The sequence below is a fragment of the Camelus ferus genome, chromosome 1 (genome assembly GCF_009834535.1).
Source record: "Camelus ferus isolate YT-003-E chromosome 1, BCGSAC_Cfer_1.0, whole genome shotgun sequence".
Taxonomy (NCBI): Eukaryota; Metazoa; Chordata; class Mammalia; order Artiodactyla; family Camelidae; genus Camelus; species Camelus ferus.
This window is the reverse complement of record NC_045696.1, coordinates 3,483,588-3,505,036: the sequence shown is the minus strand read 5'-3', so window position 1 is coordinate 3,505,036 and position 21,449 is coordinate 3,483,588.

Genomic DNA, 21,449 nt, shown 5'->3' with positions numbered 1-21,449 from the left:
CCTTTCTTTTGTTTTCTTTTCTTGGCTTTCACTCGATCTTAATCCCTGTTAGCATTTCCATGTGTTTCCTCTGTAAAATGAGTGACTTTGGAAGTCGGTTGGAGCTTTGCAGATTGGAAAAATAAGTGGGGTGAAGGAAGGGTGAGAACTGGGTCAGACCAGCCCAGGGAGTGGCGCCCGGCTCCAGGGCCCTCAGCACCCACTGCCTGTCCCCAGGCCGGTGCAAGCCGGGCTAGGGGTGGGGGTGTAGGAGGGACCCCAGAGGGTGCCGGAGGGTCAGCACAGAGGACCAAGTTCCCTTTGGCCAAGGTGCAGGGGCTCACCACAGGCAAAAATGAGACTCTGGCGCAGCTAGGAGGAGAGTACTACTGGACCACAAATTCGGGCAGGGCCAGAGCAACAAGCCCAGTGGGCACTCAGTAACTTCCGCCGGGGACGAAAGGCACCTGTGGTTGAACTGGAGGACCTGCTTCAGAATAGCTCCCCAAGCAGGTGTGGCTGGGCTTTGCGCTCTCAGAGGTGCTCTGAGGGGCTGGTTAGGACTCTCACAGAGGCGCTGGGGGCCTGGGGCCGAGTTAGCCAGAGGGAGCTCTAGCCATGATCCAGGGAGGAGGGTTTAAAAGGCCTGTGCCTTGGAGGTAGTCCCTGGCCTCGGGCTTTCTTTTGGGAAGGGTCCCTGTGCAGCTGAGGCTCAACCCTGGGGGGGCTGCCCCCCTGGGGCTGTTCCATCCAGCCCATGATGAGTAGATCCCACAGCATGCCAAGCGCTGATCCAGGCGAGAAGCTCTCTGGCTGTCGGGTGATTGCAGGACTGGCCTAACCTGATAGGCAGGTGCTGTGCCCTCACGGGAGTGGCTCACCTTGAACCTGCCCCTCAGGAGGGTTGCTAGGGTGGAACTGCCCTCACCCAGCCTCACCCAGTTTTGTCCTTGCTCCTGGGTGCTGACCCACCCTGCTGGGCCTTTGGTTCAAAGCTCATTTTAAAACATAGAGTCCCACGAATGACCAGATGTCACTGTTTGCAGACTTTAAAAATTCGTTAAATTTGTGCACAGCTGGTGGCTGGCCCGCCTGGCAGACTCTCAAATGTGGATGAAGCCCAGAAACTCCCCTGCCCCACGGAAGGGGGCCCCTGGCAGCAGTGTTCAGCCTCACTTTGGCAGTGATTAGATTCACCCAGGGGCTTTCCAAAAGCCTGACGCCCAAGCCACATCCCAGAGCAGTCTTCAAGGTGGGCTGAAGTGGCCCCGTGCACAGCTGGGGGAAGGCGGGCACTGGGGCAGCTGCCCTGCCATCAGCTCGCAGAGCGCTCCCCTTGGGGGCCGGGGTCTGCAGCCAGGAGACCTGGGCGGCGGGGGGCGGGGTCATGTGTGCAAGCTCAGGTGAGTCCTTGTCCTCACCTCTACCCGGGGTGGCAGGAGCTTCCTGTGAAGACCAGGTGTGAGGACGGCTGGGCGCACCTGCCGAGAGAGGCACGGCCACTGCTTCTGTTGTCACCCGACCTCGCTTCCAGGTGAAAAGCGGACACCGTCGGAGAGCGCGTCTCCCCTCCGCCCACAGACTCGAGGTTCCCGAGGCCCTGCGGGCTCCCGCCGCCGCACTGCACGATCTCGTCTAGGAGCCGCCCGCGGCCTCCCGCCGGGTCCTTGCTCACTGCCCGCTCGGCTCCCGCCTGCGGCCTGCCGCCGGCCGGCCGGGGCCTCCGCAGCACGCGCCGGCCGCGCTCTCCTTCCCGGCCTTTCCTCCCCCGCCGACACTTCACCTCTCCTGAACTTTCCGGCCTTCCTCCAGTCCGTGCTTCCCCTAGTCTGTCCAGGTGACGTCGCCGGCTCCTCTCAATTGTCCCTGTTTCTTCGCCACTTCCTTCCACGGTGCTCTCTCGTCGCCTTTCTCCCCCCAGGTCTAAGCCTCTGGCTAATTTGACTTTGGTCTCCCCATGTGTTTTCGTCTGTGGGGCCCAAATACCCACCACGTGGTTGTGCCCTGTTTGGGTCAGTTCAGCACACGGTCCTCGGGACCCATTGCCCACGGTCCCTTCCATTCTCTGTGACCTGAGGGGGCCTTTGGGGCCCAGACACCCGAGTCAGCACCGCACGTGTGTGTGCACGTGTGTGTTGGGGTCTGATGCGCACGCGGCGATCTGCTTTTCCACTTTCCCCTGCCAGTGTTTCATTCCCAGGGGGCCACAGTTTTCAGTAAGAGTCCCGTCGATTTCCCAGCAAGGACAGAAGTGACGCGTGAACTTTGGTGGGATTTGGTCCAAGTGAAGAAAGCACAGGTGAGAAGCTTACATTACTCTGCAGGGAAAGGCTTTGCTCCGAGAACTTTATAACGACAGTGTTCGGGTGCGGGCAGCAACCCGCCTCACGATGTTTCGGTCTGGGTTAAGGAAACTGATTCTTGAGTTTACAGTCGCTAGCACCCGAGAATGGCCGAGTCCCAGGGCGTGATGTGACAGGAGCCTAAGAACCGTGGTTTAGGTGAATGGGCGTGGTCCTGTGGAGACCCGCACCACAGCCATCCTCCCTGAGCCTCCTGCAGGTCCCTGGGCTGCGGCTGGTGGCGAGTGGGCTGGATGGACTCGCTCCAGGGTCCTCAGGGTTCACGGTGAGGCCCCCCAGGAAGAGTGGAGCTGCTGAAAATCCTTACACAGGGTTTGATCTGAGGACAGAGAAGGGGGCACCAATGGTGCCAGCCTAGACCAAGTTCTGGGTGGGGCAAAGATCCCTTCCCCGCTGCAAACACACACAAGTCTTTTATGAGAAACAACTCGAGAAATGGGGCCGTAGCACTCTTCACAACAGGTGGAAACAACCCACATCAACAGACGACAGGGAAAACAAGATGTGCTCTGTCCACATGGTGGAATATTACTCAGCCATAAACGGGAACGGAGAACCGATACCTGCAACGACATGGATGAAACTTGAAAACATTCTATTTTTAAATTGATTTTTTTCTTTAATGGAGGTGCCAGGAATTGAACCCGGGACCTCGTGCATGCTAAGTATGTGCTCTACCACTGAGCTACACCCACCCACCCCCAAAACCATTCTATTAAGTGAAAGAAGCCAGACACACGAAGCCACATTTTGTATTGTCCTGTTCATATGAAATGTCCAGAACAGGCAGATCTACAGAGACAGAGAGCGGATTAGTGGTTGCCCAGGGCAGGGGGTTGGGAGAGCTGGGAGGATGGGGAGGTGACAGCTGAAGGGCTCCTTTCTGGGGTGATGGTCATGTTCTGCAAGCGACTGTGGTGATGATTGCACAGTTCTGTGAATATACTAAAAATGATTGAATTTTACACTCTGGGTGAATTGTATGGCGTATGAATTGCATCCCAGTAAAGCTGTTACAACAAACAGAAAAAAGAAACCAACAGAAGTGGGCCGGCAGGTGTGGACAGGCCAGCTGTCACCAAGGCTGGCTTTGGAGCCCTCTCGCTTCTTGGACTTGCTGCCAGGGCCCTCCCTCCCCGCCTCGGTCTATTTTAGAGCACGGCCTTCCCGGGTCAATTCTTGGGCTGTCGTTCGGTCTCGAGGGAGTCAGACAGGATGCCTGACTGCGGTGGCCCTTCCTAGTGGAAGTGGTGGGAAAAGAGGTCCGAATCCCTGGGAGCAGGTCAAAGGTCTGCGAGCAGAGTTACTGCCAGGTACCTGGGGATTGCACAACCGAATAAATGAGTGACAGGAGTGTAAACAGATGCAACGTTTCAGCATCCAGGTTGGTTAGGAACACAAATCAACACGCCAACAAGTTTCATCTTGAACTGACATCAAGCTTTGTCGGTCACCGCGATTCTTGGCATGAGTCTCATTCTTTCCATTTGGAGTCACACGTTCGAGATCCTGGAGGACGGAAACAGGTGAGAGAGGGCTACATGCCAGAAGGGTCCTCAAGGCTTCCTCAGATGGGATGTTACCCTTTTCACAGCGGCATTGGAGAGACGATGGCCGAGGAGGTGGAGATGGCCTTCCGGAATCTGTCCCCAGAATCCTGCTCTATCCAACTTGGAAAGCCCAGGCAGCTTGCTGGCCAGCCTACAGAGCTGTTTCTCCGTGCTGCACGGCTCCTTTCCCCTGGTCTGGGCTCCCTGCTCCTGGAGGCTCTGCGCTGGCTGTGATGGCTCGCCTCCCCTGGGGTTCGCCTGCCGCACCACTTCTCAGCCCCCAATATCGGAGCCGGATGCAAGCTTCCCACTGTTTTCTCTATTCTGCTTTCTTGAGGACAAGGACACAAACCATTTTTCATTCCTAAGGGCTGCAGGAGACAGAATAATGGCCCCTCAAAGAGACTCACGTCCTAACCCTCAGAACCTGTGAAAGTTTCCTTATGGGCAAAAGGGACTTTGCAGATGCAGTTAAGCTAAGGATCTTCAGAGGGGAAGATTGCTCTGGATTATCCAGGCAGGCCCTAAGTGTGATCACAGGGGTCTTAACAAGGGAAAGAGGGAGGCAAGGGGGTCAGAGAAGATGGGATGGAGCAGAGATCAGAGAGGAGAGAGGAGAGAGGATGCTGTGTTGCTGGCCTTGGACGTGGAGGAGGGGCCATCAGCCGAGGATGCAGGTGGACTCTTGAAGCTGGCAAAGGCCAGGAAATGAGTTCTCTCCTTGAGAGGAATCTCCTGAATGGAATGCAGCCCCACCAATAGCTTGATTTTAAACTTCTGACCTCCAGAATGTGAAGGTCATGCACGTGTGCTGTTTTAAGCACCGTTGGTGGTCACTGTGACTGTAGCCACAGGAAACTGATGCTTGAGTTTTACTACTGGCCAAGGCTGGGACGCAGGCGAGACCGAACAAAACAGGGAGCTGTTAGAAATCCTAAAAGTTACCAGTGCTGGTGGACGCTGGCCTTCCCCGGGGTGACCAGGCCCACGTCTGTGTCCCCACGGCTTCTTCTCTGACTCCCTTGCTGAAGCTTATCCCAGGAGTTTCCCAATGCTTGCAGAGGGGCCAGTCTTGCCCAACCCTGGCCACGCTGGAGCTTGGGTCAGATGACCTGAACTTGACCACAGGGCAGCTTGGATCAGGTGGCCTCACAGCCCTTCTGACGGGGCTCTCAGACTCGTCCTCACCTGTCCTGAGCCTCTGGGAGGGCCCCTCCCCCTCCCTCTGCTGACCTCAGTTTGCTGGGACAACGCTCATTGGCTGGACAAAGAAGCCATGTGCTCAGCTAGGGCTCAGCTTCGTCATCTCTCTCCTAAGCTGATGTCCTGACAAAGTCTCTCTCCCTGGCCCACAGGTTACGGAGCAGAAGCCAAACTTCCTGGATCCAGCTGCCTTCAAGCTTCCTCCAGGCCCCCTACCTCTTGCTTCAGCCAACAATCTAAGTTCTTGCTTCCACTTGACGGTGGCTTTGCGTTCTCAGCTCATTTGAACACCCCAAGTCTAATGCAGGCCCCCCACCCCTTCCCCGGCTCTGAGGGCTGGCAGCATCTACCTCCTTAAATCCGGCTTGACTCCCTCTTGCATCATTCACCAGATACGGTGTTGACTGCCCGCTTGGTGCTAGGGGCTGGGGGTGGGGTCGGCGGTTATTCTGGCCGTCAGGGAGTTTAGAGATGTGTGGAGAAGACAGACGATAACCGAATATGAAATTGTACAAATCTTTAATTCCATTGTGATAAGGGGTGTGATGAAAAAGGCCGGGTTGTGACAACTGGACCTCACCTGGCTTCAGAGCCAGACAAAGCATCTGTAAGTGACATTTAGGCTCAGAGTGGAAAGTTGGGTGGCAGGGAAGGGTGAAGGGGAGTGTGTGTGTGTGTGTGTGTGCGCGCGCGCGCATGTGCCTGCTCACGCTGGTGGCAGGTAGTGGATTCCAAATCGGTCTGAAAGGAGCTGGTTCCTTCACTCACCTGGTTATTCACTGGGGACCTCCTACAGAGCACCTGGCTGCTGGGCTGGCGGACAGAGCAGTCTGTGCCTGGAGCAGCCGCATGCGGTGCGGACCACGCTGGAAGTGGCTGCTGACGTCGAGTGGAGGGAAGGTAGTAGTTTGGGCCAGAGTGACAGCAGGGGGAGGAGAGGCTGGATGAGAAGAGGATTCAGGAGGCTGAATTCCTCTGAACTGGAGGCTGATGAAAAGGGGGTGATGAGGACCCAGGGAAGGTCACGGTGACCCTGTCCCCGGCATGAACAATGGGTGGGTTGTGGGGTCCTTTAAGGAGGGGAGTGGTGGGGAGAAGGGGCGGGCCGTGGGGCCGGGGAACGTACTCCACTGTGGACGCACGCACACCTGTCGTGGGCACGGCCAGCAGAGCTGGGATGCGGGTGGGGAAGAGGGGATGCGATAGAGAGCTGGGTCTTTCCGTGAAGCACCCAGATTCTCTAAACCCACACGTACATGAAGGCTCTGCAGTCTGCAGAGGACAGAGCCAAGTGTCGTTCCTCCAGTGGGGTCTGTTAGCACCCCAGCCATGCTGCAGGGTCCCCTCCCCTAGAAACCCCTGGCTGCTCTGTGGGAACGGCGTCTGCTGGGTCAAGGATGTTCTCTGGCCTCAGGTGTGAGTCTGTCCAGCTCACTGGATGGGCTGGAGGACGGGGAGGCAAGGTCCAGGAGTGACCCCCAAGCAACCAGAATGGAACTTGGAGAAATGTTCTTTCTTTCTTCCTTGAGCAATCCTATTCCGTCTGGTGCCTCCACGCAGCCCCAGAGGGACCAGCTCTCTGGTTAAACTGCCCAACCTCCCCCCTCTCCTGTGCTTCCCGGGACCACCATCCAAACCAGCTGCTTGTATGCAGAGCCTCATCTTAGGGTTTGTTATGAGAGAAGCGAAACTCAGGCATCAGTGAAAGTTCTGCTTTCGTCCTATGGTCACTCACTCCTTGTGGTCAATTACGGGCGTTTACTTGGACATTTATAAGGGTGTGTTATGTCCATCCGACTGAAACACTAATAAGGGCACATGCTGTTTGAGGATGAGGAGCTATTCTCGGAGGAATGCTCTGTGATGCCCTTCGTGAGTCCCATTTATCCACTGTGATCTCTGGATCGCAACAAAGCAGCGGGAGCCAGGCTTCTCTGACATTTTGAAACTTGTTTCTAAATGAATTTGTCCTACAAAATAGTCGCATGGCTGCCAACTGCGTCCTAGTCTGATTAAGCTTGAGGGGGAGGAGCGGTTCAGCCCAGCGGGGATGTGTCTGGGGCCAGGTGACCTTCCTAATGAGTTTTGAATCCCACCGTGGAGGGCCCGTCGGGTCGGGTCGGCTGCGCCGGCCACCAGAGGCAGCTCCGATCTTCCTGCCAAGATCACAGCTCTTCCCTCAATTACCTCCCGCTGGTGTCTCCTACAGGGTGGGGTCTGAAACAGATCAAAACACGTCAGGAGCTTCAGATGCCCACAAGCATCCTGTACCCTTGAGCCTATGGCTGGGAATTCAGACATGATGAGCCTCAAGGTTTTTTAAACCGACAGCAGTGGTGAGTCAAGAAGGTGGATGCTTTGCTGGGACCCAGACCAGAGCCAAGGTCAGGAGGGGTCTCTGGTCCTGTTCAGCCTTCCTCCTCACGCTCCAGGTCGTGAAGTCGCTGCAACCCAAAGTAGAACGAAGCTGAGTCACACTTCTCCTGCTGCGGTCGTTCATGGGGGCAGGCTGGCCTGGCCGGCCCTGGTGGGTGGCACGCTGGTCCCAGCTGGCCCCTCACGGTCATCTATGTTGCCTGAGGCAGGAGCTCCCCTCATGAGGAGTCCCAGGTGGGCAGCGCTGGGTGGCAGCGGAGCCAGGGGACCACAGGATCTAAAAACCGACGTTGTATTTCAGAGCATCTGTTTACCCTTTTGTTAGGAATGGTCGTACCCTGGCCCCCTCCAGGACAGATTCCCTCCCATCAGGCGCTCCCGACTTGCGTAGTCTAAGGGGTCAGAAGACCAGGGTCATCACTGCCACGTGCTAGAAACCGTGGGCTGCGGGGTCTCTTTGGGGGCACGAGCGAGCACAGGACGCCCTGCCAGGCTCCGGGCGAGGAGCACGGGTGAGGGTTCTGGCCTCCGGCCGTGGGCTGTTGCGCGGTGTCTACTTTAATACCATCATCAGTGTTGCCAGCAGCAGCCAACAGTGACAATGGTAAAGAAAAGCACTTTGCATTTACAACACCTTCTTCCACCTGTGCTTTCCTTTGACCCTGACGAGGCCTTGGGGGCCAGGCGTTGGCCTCATCCTCATCCTACCCACGAGGAAGCTGAGCCTCGGGGAGGTCAGGTGCGGCCAACAGGTGATAAATGATGGAACTGGGCCTGCGAGCCTCAAGGCCTGACTCTGGCTCCGTTCTGACAACGGCTCTCCTTGGGGAGGCCGTGCACACACGGGGAGGCAGGTGTGCGGGCCGGCCCCGCAGCTGCATCCACGAGCTCTTGTCCTGTCCCTAAGAACCAAGGGCACCACTTGTCAGAAGACTGACAGCCTTGGGACCCCACTGTCATTTCATTAAAGATTTAAAAATATAAGCCTCGTAGAACTCATTCCTTTTGGCAGGCACTGTAGCTCCCCTTTCACAGCCCGTCCCAGCCCCCTCCCACCCAGCCTGCCTCAGCTTGGAGGGTCTTCCTGCATCTAGTTCCAGCCTCGGCTCACCCTAGACACCCCTGGGCTGTGGCTTTGACCCCTGGAATACACTTCAAGGTCCAGCAGTCCCCTGCATTGGAGATGTTCAAGAAGAAACTGGACCCTGAAATTCCATCATCACACGGATTCTACACACCTGCTGTCTGAATGTTTGTGTCTCCCCCAAAATTCGTATGTTGACATCTGAATGCTTGATGTGATGGTGTTAGGAAATGGGGCCTCCACTAGGTGATGAGGTCCTGAAGGGGGAGCCCCAATGAATGGGGTTAGTGCCCTCATGGAAAAGGACCCTGGAGAGCTCCTCGTCCCTCCCACCACGTGAGGGACACTGTCCATGAACCAGAAGTGGGCCCTCACCAGACACCGAATCTGCCGGTGCCTTGATCTCAGACTTCTAGCCTCTGAATGTCTGTTGTTAATTATCTGCCTGGTCTCTGGCATTTCGTTTTAGTAGCCTGAGCTGACTGAGACGGCGCTCATGTATGTTTTCAGCCTGGGCCCCCTCCTGCTTGGTGGCCGGGGGAGGAGGACATGGATTTCATGAGCTGACGGTCTACTGCTCTTTCTGACTATACGGGGCTCTCCTTGGTTACGAGGCCTGGAGCCTGGGCAAACACATGTGAGCCCAGCCTCCCTCTGGCTCAGCACTGGCTTCCCGGCCCTGGTGAGCCCTCCTCCCCAGCCTCAGCCCCACCAGCTCCTCTGCTTCCATTTAGCTGGGTGACTGTGGGGCGGGAGGGGACTGAGCCCCGCAGCCTCTCTCCTGTCTACTCGGGGCTTCCCGGGGCCATCTGAGGTCTTGGTCCGGCCTGTTTCAGGGTCTGTGGGTGCAGAGGTGCCCTTGACGGCTGGCTGGGCAGGGGCGGTGGGAGGGGGCTGTGGATGGGATGAAGGAAATGCTTCCAGAAGCAGAGCTTCAGCCTTGACCTCTCAGTCCTCCAGGCCCGGGGACTGGCCAGGCAGGCACATGCCAGCTGCATTTAGCCCCTGTAGCTAAGTCTCACAGGGAGACTGCACCGATGCACCGAAATGCTGTGTGTGTCTGTGTCTGTGTGTGTCTGTGTCTGTGTGTGTCTGTGTCTGTGTGTGTGTCTGGCATTACTATGAATTTTCCCACCTGAAGACTTTCAAGACCCCTGGACCCCAAGAGTCCTAGTTTCCCACCCTCCCAATCCTCCCCCTACCCCATGCCCACCTTGGTGTATTCCCCTTCCCTGCCTGTTTGTCTCAGGATGACGAAGTCCTCGTGGTCCCTAGAGTCCGCTGATGAGCTGGCATCTGTCAGGGTGCAGGATGAACCTTGGGGCCTCACAGGCGCACAGGCCCGGGCAGGTGGAAGGATGGAGAATTCAAGTCTGATTTGTTGGCGTAGAAAATGCAATCTGGGGAGGGTAGAGCTCAGTGGCAGACGCGTGCTTAGCGTGCGCGAGGTCCTGGTTCAATCCCCAGTGCCGCCACTAATAAATAAATAAGTGAACCTAATTACCGCCCCCTCACTCCCCCGAAAAGAATGGAAATGGAATTCAAACACAGACAGCTCTTCTCATTATTGGGATTCATGGCAGAGAGTACAGCACAGGCAAAATAATGATTTGTGTTTGAATGAAGTCCTTCCCCCAGTGGGTCTCCATCTTTAACCATGTGGACCTGGGCTAAAATAGCCCTTATCTGTCCTGGAACACCCCCAAAGGGAGGTGAAGGCGGGGGAGGTGGTCTGCTCAGCTTGAGGCTCAGAGTAAGCGGCCGGGGGAGACTCACCTCCAGCAGAGCTGTGGATGAATGAATACAGGAGCCGCTGGTTTCCGTGAGCATCGCAAATGGCCCTTTCCACAAGGGACGTGGGGAAGATGACGTATAAACAAGCTGAAAACCATCAAGGAGAACTGGAGGCATTGGCTTTCTATGTGGAACTTGATTGTGTTTAGGTAATATTCCCCATTCCTGCCCCAGCCTCCCAAGGGGTGCAGAGGGGGCACCAGAACTGCCGGCTGACTTCTGCAGACGAGAGGACCCTTCTATTCTACACAACTGCAGCCTCCACGCCCACCATTGCCTAAACTGCACGGGTGCTGGCTGTCCAGCAGGTCGGACGGACACTGTCGGTCCAGCAGGTCTGGTGCTGGCCGCCGGCAGGTCTGGAGCTGGCCGTCTGGCAGGCCTGGTGCTGGCCAGCAGGTCTGATGCTGGCCGTCCGGCAGGTCTGGTGCTGGCTGTCCGGCAGGTCTGGAGCTGGCTGTCCGGCAGGTCTGGAGCTGGCTGTCCGGCAGGTCTGGATCTGGCCGCCCGGCAGGTCTGATGCTGGCTGTCCGGCAGGTCTGGGAGCTTCAGGAGTTTTCTGCTGCTTCTCCTGGAACGGGGCTGACCTCCATTCAGCACCCACTCCATCTCCCCACCTGAGACGGCTCAGGTGGCTTGGGGAGAAGCCTCTGCTTCCTCCATTCAGCACCATTTTAGGTGACTCGTCCTCGCTCTGGGCCCCAAAGTGCAAAGGAAAAAGATGGGTCATTTCAGCAGACTCCTGGGGCGAGGTGGGGGTCTGGGAATCATAGCCTTTAAAAGCTGCTTTTAAAACAATACGGCAGGATTTAGAAATTGGCAACTGACTATTCTATGTTTATTTGAAGCATGATGGAATCATTTATGGCTGTATTTATTCAAAACCTGTCTCAGTGAAAAAAAAATATTTGGTTTAACAGAGGCTGTGCCAGGGGTTGGGGGGGAGGAAGAATTCTGGGAAACCAAAATTGGGTTTCAGCGTCTCTAGTCCAAACATTTGGGGAGCCATTGGTTTCCATGTCTGTTGGGGAACCGGATGACCTCAAGGTGCTGAATCCGGCCTGCGCGAGCAGCAGGACGCACTGTAATTGGAGGGGAAACCCTCACCACTGCTTATCTCTAGGGAGGAGACGAGTCGCAGACAGAAGGTAAGGAAAGCAACGTCAAGCGGTAATTCTAGTCCTTAGAAATCTTACGGTGGCCAAATGGAATTTATTTTAAGATTCTGATGTCATCACCTTGGCACTTTATTTTCTGAGCAATGTGCCCTGTCTTGGAGGTGAAGACGGCTCACTCCAGTGTTAGGTCATTACCACAACGCCCAGACAAAAGCCAGTGTGAGGTCACCTGGCTGCTGCCAGGGCCAGGTTTATAGCCAAGCTGGGGACCACTTAGTGGCAGGGCTGCCACCCCCGCTGCATTCTTGAGCTGGTTGATTCCAGCAGATGTGCTTCCGCAGCGGAGGTGCTGGGCTGTGAGGCGGCGAGGTCCCGGGGAACAGGGATGCACAGGCACGCAGATCCCATCCTGCTCGGGAAAGCTCCCAGATGGTTTTCCTTCTTCCAGAGTAACAGAGGGCTGGGGGGTGGGGGGAGTCAGGTTGCTGGGGCAAGTTGCTTGAGGGCATCCAGCTGACCTCTTCTGTAACTGCCTGTGAGCTGCTTGTCCCACGCCAGGGACAGACCAGCGGGAAGTGGTGGGAGTCTGTGCCGGAACTTCGGCATTCAGACCTGCAGCTAAATTCACTGCTCCTGGACTGACGTCCTTGATTAAAACTTCATTGCTGCTTTCCTGTTTTCTTTTTCTTTTCCCCTTTTCTCCCCATAGCAAGCATGCTCTAAACGCTTTGCTTCTCTAAGATCGACAAGCACAGGAGTCACCTGGAGGTCTTGCAGATTCTGATGCAATCGGTCCCAGAGGCCAGCCTGGGAGTCAGTGTGACCAACAAGCTCGCTGTGATACTTCTGCCCTGGTCCGGGGACCACACTTTGAGTAGCCAGGCCCAAAACCTCCTTTGACCCCAGGAGACTTCTAGAACTGGCTCCTGACAGCCCCGTGAATGAGAAATATTGCAGCCGTATCAGTTAACAAAGGACGGTGCGGCCATCAAGTCATCAGCCACTACTACCACCGGACAGTGAGGGGAGGGAACTCGGGATGCAGACAGGCAGGCAGCCCCACCCTGCTGCCACCCTCAGCGGGGGCCCCGAGTGGACTCAGGATGTGGACGCACAGGACACGGGTCCTGGACAGCTCAGGTGCACATCAGGGGAATGATTTCAATAAGCCCAGACCTTTGCACCTTCCCATACATAGAAAAGCGCTAAAGTCCTTAACTTGAGATATTTGGTTTCCTTTAATTAACAGTGATCTTTTGATGTTCTGACTACCTGGTCTTTGTTGCAAAAACTCCTGTATCCTGGCTTCTACCTTGTCTCTTTGAAACAGCTTCTTACAGCCATCACAGAGGCTGTGTTCCAGCTCGAGTCCTAAGAAAATCTACTGAATAAAATGTAGTTCTCAGCTTTTAGGCTGTGCTTTTTACTTCAGTCAACAGCACCGTGCCGTGCGCACATCCGGTGCTGGGAGACATGAGTCCGCAATCCCGATAACCTCTGCGACGCGGCAATGGCCTGAACGTGGTGGACGGTGAGGTCCCAGTTATGAGACGTGAGGGAAAGACCGACGTGCCCATCAGTGAGGAAGGCATGGGTAGGCGGCCGCGAGGCCGGGGAGAAGTGAAAGCCACGCAGAGCCTGAGCCTCAAAAGATAGAGGGGCTCTTGCACGGAGAGTGGAGCGCAAGAGAAGAGTGAGTACCTCGCACGGAGCGAGTGCCGCCTGGCCTCCTGCAAAAGAGACCTCCGGGCTGGTAGGGGGCGCTGTGAGTGGGTGGCCAGGGGCTCCCTGTTGGAGTATCAACTGCAACTTGGGGATGGATTCAGGCCGAACTCAAGGCTGGGCCCTGGGGAACTAGGCAGAGATGACCCTGCTTCCTTGGAGTCCCAAGGAGCCGCAAACTGGACTGTCGCCAGCACGCTCCAGGGCCTGGGACGGGCGGGTGGCACGTGGCGGGTTCTCGGTCAGTGCCTCTTGAGCGGATGGAGTGGAAACAGGGCAGGAATGAAACGAGCGGCCTGATGGGTGCAGGAAGCAGGCTCAGACCGCCTGTGTTGCGCGGTGGCCTCCTGCCGCAGTCTGTCCCCAGAGGAGCGGGGTGACTGCGGATAGGAGAAGGATCGCTGAAGATGCGCGCTAGAGTCTGAGTCTCCCCAGGGGAAATCGTGGGGCTTGGTAAGGCCCTGGGGTTATCAGCCGTGGGGTCAAGGGGACCTAACTCGGCTCTGGGGGCTCAGACTGAAGTGGGCTCGGAACCAGGAGGCGGCCCAGCTGGTTATCCCCGCACATCCTCGGGGTGGGGGGAGCAGCCCCTTGGGTGGGCCAAGGGCACTGCCTCTCCTGGAGCCTCTTGTCGACTTGGGGACTGGGTGTCCCCATCACAGAGGGTGCCTGCGTGGGGCCGGGGAGCAAGGCCAGGCCTGAGGGCCCTAAGAGAGCCCTGGACAAACTCGCCCTGGCCTCCCTGGCCCAGGACCCTCCAATCCCAGGTGGGGGTCCTGCATATCCCTGCTCATCACGGTCACTGAGGTCCCCACAAACCCCAGCGAGCAGCAGCCCAGGAAGCCTTGTGTTAGGTGTCTGACTTTGTAAGCGCTTTTAAACCCCTTGTGCCCGTGGGCCCTGGGCAGCTGCCTCAGCTTGGGGAAGTCTTCAGGGCAGACAGCCTGGACAGGTCCTGCCCGCTGAGAGACCGCCTTTGTGCTTCCCCAGGTCAGCCCTAAGGGGAGAAGGCAGTGTGTTCCCGCCATTATGATTTAAACTTCTCATTGTGATATATATATAGTTCCAGCCTTTGAAAAGAGTTGCAAGAATAGTACAAAAGATTCCTGTGCTTTCAAGTAGTAGATTTGCTGCTTTTTTTTACCTCTAGTGCAATCTCTGTGTAAATCCCTTTTCTTACACTTGTATAGTATAATATCTCTAGGTCTAGATCTTTTCATATGTATATGATATAATCTCCATCTATGCATGGATCCTTTTTCGAGATATAATCTGCCTCTATTTCCTTTTATATATACATATAGAGGTCTGTTTATGTATATTTTTTATATATAGTATAAGCTGTCTATCTTTTCATATAAACGTATATACTATAATCTCTGTGCTATGGTCTGAATGTTTTTGTCCTTCCAAAATTCACATGCTGAAATTTAATCCTCGATGTGATGGTGTTAGGAGGTGGGGGCATTTGGGAGGTGCTTAGGTCATGAGGGTGGAGCCCCTGTGAATGAGGTCAGTGTCCTTCTATAACAGCTCCACAGAGCTCCCTCTCCCTCCACCAGATGAGGACACAGTGAGAAGAAGGTCCTCGTCAGACACTGAATCTGCCGGAGCCTCGATGTGGACTTCCCAGCATCCAGAACCGTGAGAAATAAATTTTCATTGTGTCTAAGCCACCTGGTGTGCGGCGTTCTATCACAGCAGCCTAAACGGACTCGGACACTCTGTCCATATGTGTGTATATATGTATCTTTTCATACGTGTTATAATCTCTTTCTGTGCATTCATCTTTTCATATATACACATTATTTCTCTGTCTCTTCCCTGTGTTTTCATATATGCATTTATATGCTTTTCTTTTCTAAAAAGCAACTAGTTCTCCACTCTTGAACTGCTCTTGGGTTAAAAGGAAGATTTCATATATATATATATATTTCTCTTCCATCACCATAGTAATCTGTCAAAATCAGGAGACTTAACATAGCTACATCCTAGTCTCTAATCTACCATCCATATTCAAACATAATTCCCCCTTTCTAAGTTAAAAAACGTAGATCTGGTTAACATTTAGCATGACTATTTGGTTACCACTTCACCATCGGTACATTAGAGCAAATAAAAATGATGGCGGTAGTCCCGGGAACAGGATGACGCAAAGCGGAGCGGTTTTCCCACCACCTCTTTCTGGTGGGTCAGAGCTGCTGGTTGGTTGGCCCTTTGTCATCGTCCTCACAAGTTCCTTCCCCAGGACGAATAAGGGAGGCTTTCTTTGCCTGTTTCTGTTCCCTTGAAAAGGGTCTGGAAGGCTTGAAAAACGTTCAAATAATTACTTGTCCAGAGGTGACTTCTTTTGGGGAACAGAGGGACACTTTTTCGGGGCGAGGTATAGCTGCTGATGAAGAGGAAAAATAAAGAAGCCTTGCAAATGAGCTAACCCTCTTCATAATTTGTAAAATACAGACTCCCTTTACAGCTACTTTTTTCTGGTCCAGGATCCTCTCCAGAATCACATGTCACATTAGTTGTCATGATCATGATGATATTGAGGGGAAATACTATTTTCATTTTCTTTAGTAAAGCATAAAACTAGAGTGAATGGCATAAACGTTGCTTTTATTTAAAGACTCAGAACCCACAGATCCTGTCCATCAATCAGCAAACAAAATCTGTAAAGACTGGCCCTGGGCAGACCTCACGGGGCTGACGTCGGGGAGCAGGGGGGCGAAGGCCTGGCTTCAGGTTTCAGGCTGTGAAGCCCTGTCGGCCGTCCTGACCCGAGCTGTCCTGTGCCCGTTCTTCAGACGGCAGTGCCTGGTTCTTCACTCTTGAATCTGGTTTCAGACACTACTCTTGTGTTAAAAGGCAGATTTCTTGGCCGTGCTCTTCGATCATGAATTTAACTACAAGTTTTGCCCTAGCTGTGACGGAATGAAGGCTTCCCGGCCAAATCAAAGCTGTGAGTCTCCAGGGTTCAACTGGATCAGCCCGTCTTTCCATAATGGAATAACAGTTCTTTGTCCAGAGTGACGTGGGTCCCTCTTAACCTCCATGCCCTTTTGTGGAGAGGCGTTACCTCCGAGGGCCTGTGTGGTGCAGGTAAGGGGCAAGAGAGGTGATGAGGAGGGGGCTGGTGGCCACACTCTTCAGGCTCCAAGCCTGGGGCGCAATTTGGACCAGAGCCTCTGACTGACCTCGGGCTGGGACCGCCTGCATCCCAGCGTCCAGCAGGTGAGACTGGGAAGAACCACAGACAAAATGAAGGGATGTTTTTAGCCTGCCTTTCATCTAAAAAAAATCTTTTTAAACATATTAAACGTTTTGCCCAACAGCAAAATGTCCAGGAAGCTTTCTGCGTGGACAGAGGATACTTAAAGGGCAGCTAAACCTGGCTTGGGTAACATTCTTGGTTTTTCGACCCAGGTATTGAGGTTATTTCGCCTCCCTAAATGTGCTTTCATTGTGGCGCAGAAACAAGCATTTCTATAACACCTGCTCTCCCCTGCAGGTGGAGGATGGGGCTCACAGTGTGTGGGAAGTTTGTCCAGGGTGACCCAGCTGGTGAGGGGCAGAGCCAGGCTGTTTAGAGACACCTCAGAGGCACCAGTTCAGAGGTGAGTGCTTTTGAGGTCACTATGTCAGAGGTCATCATCCCAGAGGTCACCAGCTCGGAGGGGACCCTGGCGCGACCCAGAGTTATACGGCAGGTGATCCGGGCAGCGAGGAGCGGAGCACAGCCCCTGCACTCGGAGAGCCCGTCCCCGCCCTGATCTTCCAGGCGCATGCTGCTCCTTTGATGATTAACTGCTGACAGATTTTGAAGGACACTCCCCGGAATCTACTATTCTGTAAAAGGCACCCGATTCCCTGGTGAGACAGGAAGAGGGTGTGGAATCAGTTGACCTGAGTTTAACTCCCCATCTTCTGTCGGGAGATAAGTACAGGAACACATTTCCTATCCTCTCAGACGGTCATTTCCAGGAATCCACAAGGCCACATGCATGAGAGCTGCAGTCCCGCTGCCTGGATCTCAACAACACATTCAAATACACACTGGAGACCTGGCCAGGCTCCTCTGCGCCTTGCCATGGATCAGGGGTGAGGACTTCCCAGGAGCAGCTTTTTAAAATTCTAAACATTTTATTATGAACATTTTCAGACGTAGGGAAAGGTTGTAACAAATCGTGAAGGTGAAAATCCCACATTCTACAATCAACTCTGGCTCCACTACTATAAAATGGGTAAACAACAAGGACCTACTGCACAGCACAGGGCACTATAGTCGGTATCTGTAATAACCTGGGATGGAAAAGACTCTGAAAGAGAACACATATATATGCATGCCTGAGTCACCTTGCTGTGCACCTGAAATGAACACAACGTTGTAAATCAGCTATGCTTCAATTTAAAAAAAAAGGAAGAGGAAAAATGTAAAAGAAAAAAACCACTCGCTGCACCCGCCTTCTCTCAGGTGCGCCGCCCTTCACCCTCCGTCCTGCAGCCTGTGCTGTCTTGCTTTGATGCAGAGTGACTTGCAGAATTCAGACACTTCACCCTAAACCTCGGTTCCCTACGGGCGACATTAGACTCCAACACTTGTTCACAGGGCTTTTTCTTTTTTTTTGGTTTGGTTTTTTGAAGTAAAATTTAGATACATTGAAATGCACAAATTTTACCTGTACATCCACTGAGTTTTGACGAATGCGTAAACCTCCATCAAGGTCCGGAACACCTCCCGAACTCCAGAACATTCCCTGATGCTCCCCGCTAGGCAGTCCCCATGCTCACCCGTCAGAAGCAACCACTGCTCAGGCGTTTCCCCCCGGGGCCTTGTGTAGCTTGTGCCAGAACCGTGTGAAAATGGCATCATCACGTGTGAAGTCAGTTGTACCTGGTTCCTTCCACCCAGCACGGGGCTTCGGCGATGCGCCTGTGTTGTTTGTGATTCATCAAAAGCTCATTCCTCCGTGGTGCTGAGCGGCGCCCCACTGTAAGAATGCACTACAGTGCGCTCATCCGCCCCTTTGTTAGTAAACCCTGGGGGCGGTTTCCAGTGCGTGGCTATTAGGAATTCAGCTGCCGTGAACATTCAAGAACACATCTCCGTGTGGTGTTTTGGTTTTTCATGTATCTTGGGTAAGTGTCTCAGATGGAATTGCTGGGTTTAGGGTAGGAGTGTGTTTAGTTTTATAAGAAACTTTCAGTCCTTTTCCTTCCACCAGCCACACGTGTTTGTGAGCTCCGGTCCCTTTACATCCTTGTCAGTGTTTTGTGTTATCTTTTGAAACATGAGTCGCTCCGGAGGGCAACTTCAATAAACTGTAACCTTTCAAAAACCCCAATGTCATATTCTGTTTGGTTTCCATCCATCTTTGAAGGCCCATTAAATTTTATGCAGATCAACAGATTGGGAGCCAATTCTCCAAAATAGCGTAGAATCTAAAATTTGTCTTTTCTGTGGCCGAGCCCCCCAGCTGGCACCGCTCTGCCATTAGGCATTGGGTGGCTGGGGTCGGCTTGTCATCCTCTCCCAGGGTCTCCGGGAACAGGTCAGGGCCCAGGTGTCACATCGCCATGTGAATGAGCCTGTCTTTCACTTGCTTCTCTCAGGAGGGGGCCGCCAGCACTCTGGGCAGCATGGTGTCAGCTCTCCTTTTCCTTAGAAGGACACTGAGGCCCAGGTGGCCGAGCCGCCGGGCGGCCCCTGGGAAGCTTGGCCCGAGCTGACTCCGCAGCCTGCGCCCCCACCGGGCTCCGTGCCCTCTACGGGCTGCTCCCTCTCCGAGTCCCCCGGCCTTGGGGCCCCCAGCGGTTGGCGCTTTTATGGAGACGGCTGTCTCTCCGTCTCACTCAGCCCTCAAAAACACTCTAGGCAGAGTGATAGCCTCCTTCAGAAGGCATCAGGGAGGTGCCAGTCTTGCCCCTGGCACGTGATGTCCGGGTACAGCACCCACGCGGCTGGCGGGCGCAGGACCCTCTACACCTGCCCAGGGGGGAGCCCTCTGGGTTCACTCTGGCCCCCGCGGGCCCCCGGCCCCTGTCACATTCTTTGTAGCTCTGGCCTGAATGCAATGGGGCTGTGGGGACAGAGTCTGTGAACATCTCAACCCAGACAGGGCCATTCCCAGCAAGAGTAAAGGCCTGTGATGCCCCCAGCATGACCCCTTTCCCCAGCCCAGAGCGGAGCCCTCCTTCCCGAAAGCCAGGGTGGCCCAGAGGCCGTCTCTGGCCGCTGAGTGCTCTTCGGTGACCCGTGTTCAGACTGTGATTCTGTTGCTGTTCTCTTTCCCTGAAGCTTCCTCCCACTTGGTGGACAAACCCACTTCTCCCTTCAGGGACTTTCCTGTGAACCAGTGTCCAACACTGCTGCCCCGAGCAAGGGCTCAGCCTGTCCCAGCAGCCCGGGGCCGGCCCACAATGCTCCAGCTCACAGGACCCTACCTGGCCCTTCGGTCTGCTTGAATACTCCCAGGGTCGGGGAGCTCATCACCACACCCAGCAGCCGTCTGCCCAGCTCCAGCTATGAGAGACCTCTTCCTGAACTGAGCCAAAACCCTCCTGGAGACAACCTCAGCCACCATCCCTTGTTCCAATTTTTGGCTTTCTTTCCTAACAAGTATGTGCTGCTTCTCCATGGCATGTTCAGACACTTGACACGCCTGCCTCTGGTCTTCTCCGGGGGAACTATTCCCACAGGTGGGCACCACACCTGTCCTGCCCACACCCTCCCCTCCCCAGCGAGTCCACGTTCCACCAATATTTTCTCCTCCTGCATAGATGTCAGTCAGTTAGCAGTGGGGCCCCACGGACCCCGGAGGATGTGGATTCTGCTGGTGTTAGCCCGAGGGAAAGACAGGCCAGGAGTGGGCGTCCCTGGGTGAAGTGAGAACAGTGTGACATGCTGGGGGGTGGGGCAGCCTTGCCATGGCCTCGCTCCACACCACGTGGGTGGAGTGAGTGGGGTGGGGCAGGTGGCAGTTGTGAGCCTGGGCTGGCAGGAGGCCTGAGAGCTCAGAACTGGAGGAGGACCCTGAGAAAGTGTAGAGGGGGACCTCAGCGCCCGCCTCAGCCTTGCCCTGGGCATCCCGGAGCTGTCCTGGCACAGGGCAGAGCAATCTAGAACATACCTGGGGCAGGAATTCTCCCTTCTGGGGAACTTCTGAGTGGGGAATGCTGGGCACAGGGCCCAGGAGGTCACCACAGGGAGGGAGGGGCCCCGGAGGGGCCCTGCCCCCTACTCCACCCCACCTCTCCTGAGCCTCTGGGGTTTCAGGGCCACCGGGCGGGGGGCAGGTCTCCTTCTGGTTCCTCCTCACAGACAGAGATAAGGCCTGAGGGCAAAGTCACAGCCATCTCTGCTGCAACTCCAAGCACGCCACGGCAAGTCCAAGGCCTAGAGTCGGACTCACTGACTGAGGGCAGTGGGGGTGGCACTGGGGGGACAGAGCCAGCACCAGGAAGGTGGCCCTGCTGAGGGCCACGGCCGTCTCTCTGGGATTATCGCCTTCTCCGTCCTTCCCTCCCTTCCTTTCTTCATTCTTTCCTTCCATTCTTCTAAGGAGTATTTCCAAGAGGATAAACTGGGTGATCTAAAGGCCATTTTATTTCTGTTTTATAAAAGTTGAGAGAAGGAAAATCGAAATTATCGTGCACCAGAGTTTCAGCTCTGGCAGGCCCCAGGGGGTGGGGCGGAATCCCTCAGGGGGACAGGCGGATGCGAAGGTCCTGTGAGGTTGTGTTGCTGGTTTCAGCCCCTCCTGCTTTGCACAGCCAGACCTAGCCCAGCTGGTCCTGCCCCCTGGCCGCGCTGCCTTCCTCCAGGTGCTTAGAGACACGATGCCGCGCCCTCCTTGGGCTCGTAGGCCAGGGGAGAGGGGAGGCCTCGGCCTGGAAGCAGAGTGAGCTGATTTCAGAATCCCTCGCCCCATCCTCTGCTCCCACCACTGCCGGCCCAACAGCTTCCTCATCTCATTTTCTCAGAATCATTTGGGAAGTCTCAAGGACAAGCCATTCAAACACGTAGCAGTTCTCATGTCCAGAGGCATCATCTTTAGTGAGCAGACGTATCCCAGCAGAAGAATAATTCCCCTCTTTGTGGGTCGCCTCTGCATGAGCATTGCAACAGGCGACCATATTAAGATGTCTGCAGACAAGAGCAAGCAAAGACTCGGGGTGGGGCCCACCTGGGTCCTGTGGGATCCTTTCTTCCTTTTCATTTATAATTGTGTCCTGGGGCCACAGCAACAAATTACTGACAATCTGG